We start from the raw sequence: 8,078 nt of genomic DNA, 5'->3' as shown, positions 1-8,078 counted from the left end.
CATCCATCCATCCATCCATCCATCATCCATCCATCATCCATCCATCCATCATCCATCCAACCATCCATCCATCCATCATCCATCCATCATCCATTCATCCATCATCCATCCAACCATCCATCATCCATCATCCATCATCCATCCATCCATCATCCATCATCATCCATCCATCATCCATCCATCATCATCCATCCATCATCCATCCAACCATCCATCCATCATCCATCCAACCATCCATCCATCCATCATCCATTCATCATCCATTCATCATTTATTTATATCTATCTATCCAACCATCTACCTATCATGTATCTATCTTTTATCCATCCACTATCTATCTGTCTGTCTGTCTATCATTTCAACTATCAATACATTCATTCATCTATCTGTTCGCACATCTATCTGGGCATTGTCTTATTGAAAGTGTAGGTTGACACAGTGTTGATTTGCTTACCTGTCAGTAGCTGTGTCTCCAGAAGACTGTGTAACTAGAGCTTTTATACCTTGGCATCTTCCCGGCATTTTCATTCTTGACTTCTAATTATGACTGCTTTCTCTGCATTCTTCCTTAGACATGGACAGAAGATAGTATCTTGTCTATTTCCCCACATTAACTTTCTCTCCTCTTCCTTTCCTATATATTGGGGGAAAGGTAATGAATCCCCTTAGGGACTCTATCATGGCTTCGTTCATGCATTCTGGACAGTGTTTCTGGGAAACATTTCCCATCTGTTCATTGGGAGAAGAGCATCTGAGACATAGAACTTACGAATGTGACCTCATAGCTGTACTCTATCGAAGTTGAGTAAATTTAATAATTTTATATTTATTTTGCTCCTGTAAAGTCTTTTGTATGAAATATTTCTGAGAATACAGTGCAAAGAATGGCATATCCCTCTCCGTAGAGCTCAGTTGTGGGGGAACCACCAATTGAAGTGGTGCTGTGCCATCTTTGCCCAGTCATGTGATGAGAACCTGTAGAGGCTGACGGTCACAGAGTGGCATCCAATGTGGAAAGGTTGTTGGGAGTGTCTGTGTGTCCTGGGGAGGACAAGGCAGGACTTGTGCGGTGGGGTTTGTCTGCTGGATCAGAGTGAGCTCTTGTGAGGGACAGCAGGAACAGCTGGGAATGAGTTGCTCAGACCCTCTGAGATGTTAGTTAGCTGTCACCATTGGCATGGCAAACACCTGACAGGTCTTGAAGGAAGAAAGGTGTGTGTGAGTGTGTGTGTGTGTGTGTGCCTGTGTACCTATGGTGGGAGTTGTATGCATGCATACATCTGCATATGTGAAGCCAGAAGCTGACATCAGGTGTATCTGTCTTGATCACTTTCCACCTTCTGTTTGCTCTGAGACAGTCACTCATCAGATCTAGATGGGTGGTTTCAATGAGAGTGGGCTCCATAGGTCTGAATACTTGCTCTGCCCTTGGTGGACCTGCTTGAGAAGGATTGGGAGGTGTGGCCTTGTTGGAGGAGGCATGTTACTGGGAGTGGACTTAGAGGTTTCAAAAGTCCAAGCCATTCCCAGTTAGTTCTCTCTGCCTTGTGCTTGTGCATCCATGTGTAAGTTCTCAGCTGCCGCGCCAGTACCATGCCTGCCTGCCTGCCTGCTTCTATGCTCTCTACTGTGATAGTCGTGGGCTCTAACCCTCTGGAACCATAAGCCAAATAAATTCTTTCTTCTATAAGGCACCTTGGTCACGGTGCCTTCTTACAGCAACAGAAAAGTAATTACAACACTGGAGTTCACCATTTCAGCTAGACTGGCTGGTCAGTGAGCTCCCAGGGTCCGTTGCCTCCATCACGCCCCTACCCCAGCACTGGGGTTGCAGGTACACGTGTCGTCATGCTTGCCTTTTACATGGGTGCTAAGTCCTTGTTCTTGCAGACGGCAAGCAGTTTGCCTGCTGAGCCATCACCTTGCACTGAAAGATTTGTTTTGCTCATGGTTCCCCGGGTTCCGTCCACAAACACATGGCTCTGCATTTGGGGCCCAGTGCAAGTGGCCAACAGGAAGCAGAGTGGAACAGGCGCCGTAAGCGGTATGGAAACCCTAGGGACACACCTCCTCCAGTGAACCTCACCTCCAGTTGTCCACCAGTGCACTAATGCACTCACTGGTCAGAGCCCCGGTGGCCTGACAGTCTCTAGACAGGCCCACATCCTCACGGCCATACCCGCTTGCGCCCCTCCCCTCTCGGGTGCTTACCCAGCCAATCAAACTGACAGCCGAGACTGGTCACACACTCGGGGCCTCCTAGTTGCCCAGTTTCACTGCTCATAGCGGACCGTTTGTAGGAAGCTCTAAGAGGTGGCAGAAAAGCAGTTGGAATTTTAACTAATGTACGTCGACATCTGAGTGTGGTTTCACTAGTGACAGAAATCCACCGATGATCACTGCCAAGAGATTGGTGTGTACTAACATAGTATCAGGCTGTGGGGCGTGAGCTGCTGGGAAAAGGAAAAGAGAGCCCCGGAGATGCGTTTAACAGTGGGGGGGGGCAGAGGAGGAGAAGAGGGCCAGACATCCGTGCACAAGAGTCTAGGCATGTCGAGAAAGGTGGTGTCTGTGGGATAGGCCCTCTGTCTAGGGAAGAGACCCAAGTCTGAAGTGAGACTGGAAACCGAGCATGGTGAATTCTTCTGGATAGTGAAGTGGATGGAACCTGAGCTCTGCTGCGGACCTTGGGGATTGGGCATCCTGGACTTAGCTCTTACTCTCACCTAAAATGGGGAAACTGCTGCGTTCTTCCCAACGCACAGCAGTGTGTATGCTCAGCACTGCCTGGCACAATGACTGGACCATTGCTCTTGATTGTCGCTATGTAGTCCAGGCTGTCCTGGAACTCATGATCACCCCGCCTTCATCTTCCTAACGCTGGGAGTTTATGTCTGTGCAGTCCCAGTTCCTGGCGAGCGTGGGGGCTTAAATAGTTCTCCTCTGACAGCCACAGAGGGCGAGAGAGGGTGGCCATCAGAACTGGCAGGCTAGCAAGGTGGGCGGGGGGGGGGCAACAGGAAGAAAGGGACAGCTGGGACCCTGCTGTGGAAACTGAAGGCAGACACACCACAGGTCTAGAAGGCAGAAGGCTCCAGGGGCTAGAAATGTCAGTGTCAGAACGGACAGCAACAAGAAGCCGTGGAGAATGGGCAGGTGTGAGCTCTGGGCTCCATGAGGTGGAACTCTCTTCCTGCAGAGAAAGTCCAGTGAAGACGGGCAGCCATCCTCAGCCTTGCCATTCCGAGCAGCATTTATCAGATGGTCCCTCTTGAGTGTCTAAGTGTCACAGCTCTTTATTTGTGGTCCTGCCCCTGCCCCCTTGTGTCAGTGCCCTTTTCCAGAAGATTCCAGGAGAGATGAGAGCCCACAAGTTTAGGCTGATATAAAACATCTCATTCCTGTCTGAGCTACATGACTCTAGGGAGCAAGCTTCTTCCCTGAATTTTCATAGACAGAAGAGGGAGAGACACAGCAGCTCAAGTCTGACACAAATAAAGCAGTTCATGTGGAAGATGGCTGAGTCTGGAAAACTGAAAGCCTGTATGTTACACACCCAACTCAGAAACTTTGCTACTCCAGGCTTTCTGGGTTTCAGCCCTGTGGTCCTGACCCTCCAACATGGCTTTCAGCACATACAATTCTACACTCAAACCACAGCAGGCTCACGGTGCTCAGGGGTTAGAATCAAAAAGCATATTTGTGCTTCTGTGCCCGGCCAGTGACAGGAATCTAAAAGACTAATGAAAACTCGTCGGCCTTATCACTTCCTAGCTCCGGAAACGAGCTTCTCAGTAACAGTGCGTGGACATTTGAGTCGGCGCAAAGTGGATGCTCCTGGGACAATTAGGGAAGGTGTTTGTAGCTCAAGGTTACATGTGCACATTTTCTCCTGGCAAACAAACCTTTGTCTGTGCTCAGAGGATTGGTGTAATCACTGGGGGTGGAGAAGGAGAAGGGAAAAGGATGGAGCATCCAGGAAAGTCAGGGAAGTGGAGCAGAACTCGGCGAGCTGGGTGAACATGGAGGAACTCCTGACCTGTCCTGGTGACAGCCTTTGCGCATCATGAGGCCTGTTTGCTTTCTTCTGTTACCCCAAGGATGACATCCGAGGAGCAGTAAACAGAACAGAGACTGTTAGAGAAGGCGTGTAGGGCTTTTAGCTGCCCCCCCCCCCCAACAACTGGGGACATTCTCAGCATCCAGTGTCATCTGTGGAGTTATATTAGGGGCTTTGTGATATTTGCTACTTAATTTAACAAAGGGCCCAGGTCAAACCAGAGCTGCACACAAGAGGAGGTCCCTGTGTATTCAGAGGACGGATGTTTCCTGGTGCCCTTGTGGCACTGGCTGTCCCTGGGATCTCTTAGCTACCTGGCCTGTGACCGTGGTTTTTAGGGGCCACCCTGATAGCATATCACATGTCTAGGCTCCTTGTTCACTCAACTCTTAAGTAACAACTCCTTCCCGATCTCAGCAGTGTTGGCTGAGACATTTTCATGTGTAATTTTAACACATACACACAAAAATTATAATTTTATCGAAGGCCTCAGCAGGGTATGTGGTGGCTCTTTGCTCTACACACTACCTGGGCAGTTGATATCTGAAATAAGTTTTAAAAACAATTCAGTAGACATGGGTTATCCCCAATATGCTGGCAACTATGCTAAAAGTTAGATGTTTACAGCTAAGTACGAAGCCATCGCTTCCTTTTAAGGAAACTTAAAGCAGTTTCTGAAGGAATAAGTGGAACAAGGAATTAATGAATGAGTAATTTCCTTTGAGCCCTCTGATGACTGGACGTGATTTAAAGAACCACGCACCAACATAGACACTCCAGGAGGTTGAACTTTGAACTATCATCAGATAGGCACTCTTTCCCTTCTCTAAAACCAGAAGGTGGAGACATAGCACAGGAGGATGGCGCCCACACAGCCAGAAAGTGGCCTGTCCCCGGCCTGCTGAAGCCCAGCACCCCATCCCACACCCTTCTAAGAGAGGAGCATCTTAGCAGAGGAGTGTGGAAGATGGTGGGTGGGGCCTTTCCGTTGAACTCTGCCTCAGGAACAAATCGTGTGATGGAGCTTCACATTCGTTAGTTTCTCACTGTGCTGATGAGATACCCACAGAGCAGCTCAAGAGGGGTTGGGGCTGGCTTCAGCTCGTGGTTCCGGGAGTGCAGCTGTCACAGTGGCTTGTGGCAGTAGGCATGTGAGGGTACTTGTGCACATCTTGGTGGGTCAGGAAGCAGAAGAGGATGAGCACAAGGACCTGGCCACCCTTTCTCTTTTTGCTCAGTCCAGGACCTCCATCCCCTGAGGTGGGGGCTCTCACACTCAGGGTGGGTCTTCCTTCCACAGATAACCCTCTCTCTGGGAATGCCCTCCTCACCCACCCAGAGTGTGTCTTCTGGGTCAAACTGAACAAGATGATACACACACCATCACCGGTGGCATCGTCTTTCTCGTGAGACATAAAGAAAGCCAATTGTTCACTGCGGTAGCCACACAAGGAACCAAAAGGACGAATGGCTTTCCACTTCCCAGTGTTGATTTCTGAGTCTGCACTGGAAGTTGCTCTTGTTTAGTTAAACTATTTGTGAGCAGTAACCGGCAAGGGCAGGGCATGTTTGGGTTCATGGAAGGCATCGAATTGTCTGAGATTTATGGGTAGCCTGCTTTCTCCAGTGCCATTTTCCAACTGGATTTCTGCATTATTGTTATGTGTTATAATTGTGAAATTATATGTTCTGATTCCATTCTTTTTAATCCACACTGATTATGTAATTGGATCTAATGAAGCCAATTATGTAACTGCCTCATTTTTAACTAAAGCCTATTTTAAAGATTTGGGGGCTTAATAAGACACTTTTTACAATGTTTCCATGGCAAGCCAAGCCAAGGGGTCTTTGCAATTCAGAACACTCATTCACGTCAGTGTGCACATGCGGGCAGCCACCTTGTTCGTGAGTCTTCAGCTTCCGGAGGAGCTGCTTAAATTCCTGCCGGGGCTACACTGCCCGTAGAGGAGCCACCCAGTTATCGTTCGTTCTTGTTTTCCTCTTCACATTCAAGCAGAAAGCCCATGAACGGCTGGCTACCTTTTAACGTGCGTGTCCATCTCTATATGATCCCCTTTGGCTGTTGTAAGACAGAATTGAGTCTATAGCAGTGTGATTGCCTCCCACGGTGTGGACCCGCCGCCTCAGACTTGGTATTCCAATGCTGTAGGTGAGGGTGAAGGATTTGAGCGTCAGAGTGTCATGGTGGACGGAAGCAGGCTGTGGGGGGAACAGGGCCAAGGGCAAGGCAAGGAAGGTAAGGGCTCTGAACTGCTCCAGGGTTCTGATTGATCAGAAACAGCAGCTGCTGAGTCCGGGAAAAGAAGCCCGTGGAAGTAGGGTAGTGGCACATGCTCTACCTTTGCTCTTGAATCTTCCATTGATAAACTATGGCTGGCAGATCGATCAGAACACAGACCAGACGCCAGGTGAACTGAAGGAAAACCCGAGGCCTCCTACTGTCCCTGACTGTCCCAGGGCAGGCATTCACGATGGGGAACACCTTCTTTGGAGTCAGGCTCAGAGAAAGAGGGAGACGTGACATCTGTAGAGCTTGAGACAGTGGATAATTTGACAACGCAGTGTTCTGTGTGTTATTTCGGCGTTCTCATGGTCCTGTCTCAAAAGTTAAACATGGTCTGCCTGTAAGTAAAGCCCCCTTGAGGAACTGCAGTGCAGATTCCATAAAATAACAGGTGCTAAATATTTCACAGAGACAGACGCCCTTGAGCCTTTACCAAGGCTGCACAACAACCAAGAGGGTCCTGATAGCTCTGCCCCATCGTACATTTCAAGGAGGCTGAAGCTTAGAAATGACTTGCCCAGTGCATCAAGGGGAGTCTGAGGGGCGCTGTGCCCACAGTGCACCCCCCCCCAAAGGAACAGCCAGCATGTCTTGGTCGGGACCTGCTTCCTCTGTGAGCAAGCCAGCCCAACTGTCTCCAGCAGCACACATGGCCCGGCACAGAGAGGAGCAGTTTTAAGAATTCAGTCCACAGGGCAGAGAGTAGAGCTGGCTGGGAGACAGGAAGTCAGATGACAGCTCTGCAGTGGTAGGGAAGCCTGAGAGGAATTCTAATAAGAAGAGAGAACTGGCTCAGAGCTGTCTGCTGAGGGAGGGCTCCCAACAAGGGCAGAAGCATCCTGACTGCAGTCGTGACGGCGCAGGCTGTCTCTGTCCCTTTGACAAGGGTTTTCTGGGTGGCACTCCGCACCAGACCATGACAAACACATAATCAAACACTTGCACCCTCCCACGATGTAGTCTACAGATTCACAGTCTGACCAGGGGTAGGGCAGACTTGCCAACAGGCAGAGAGAACCTAGAACAAACCTCATGAGTCTCTGCTCCCCCAGGATGCGGTTCCTCCTGGACCTCCCACGCAGGCTGGCCACAGCCTCACAAGGTTCTCCTCACCTACCCACTGCCATAGCCGGCTGCACTTCAGCAGTCTGAACTTTCTGGGTTTGTTTTTTTTTGTTTAGAGAACACTCTTCTGCCACTTGGCCAGAGCCTTGGCACTTGTGTGCCGTCAAGGCCTTCACAGTCCCATCTCCTTCACGTTGCCAGCATTGCCTGCCACCCTCCCTCCATCCCACTGTCTCCTCTGACCTGTGTGTGCACACACATGTGCGTGCATACTCATACACACACACATAGGAGGGATACAAGAGCAGGAGAGAGGGGGAGAGAGAATAAATACAATTTTGAAAGAAAACATCTGTGACCTGTAAGAAATGACAATACATCTTGGAAGTTAAAAAAAAATAATAATAATGTGGAATGGTTCATTTTCCCAAAAGCAAGACTAGGAGCACACATTGAAGAAACGGGCACAGAGATGAAGAGTTAAAGGGGCCCTGATGACCATGGAGCGTCTTTAGTTTTCTAGTGTGTGTAGTTGTGGGTGTTGAACAAGAGAGAGGCAAAGCTTCAGGGCCAGTGGTGAGGAGATGCAATCACCTCAGGCTGGTGGTGGGGAGACGGGATCACCTCAGGCTGGTGGTGGGGAGATGC

At 49.5% G+C, this 8,078-nt stretch overlaps 1 protein-coding gene across 2 annotated transcripts in view; it reads left to right on the top strand.

Moving 5' to 3' along the window:
- The window catches only part of Itpr2 (inositol 1,4,5-trisphosphate receptor type 2), a 408,993-nt gene that overhangs the window by 371,609 nt on the left and 29,306 nt on the right, over positions 1–8,078 (top strand). The gene's annotated exons all lie outside the window — the stretch shown is intronic.

The sequence above is a fragment of the Microtus ochrogaster genome (genome assembly GCF_000317375.1).
Source record: "Microtus ochrogaster isolate Prairie Vole_2 chromosome 14 unlocalized genomic scaffold, MicOch1.0 chr14_random_2, whole genome shotgun sequence".
NCBI classification, from domain to species: Eukaryota; Metazoa; Chordata; class Mammalia; order Rodentia; family Cricetidae; genus Microtus; species Microtus ochrogaster.
The sequence above is the reverse complement of the archived record's forward strand: the minus strand, read 5'-3'. Positions and strand labels throughout refer to the sequence as shown.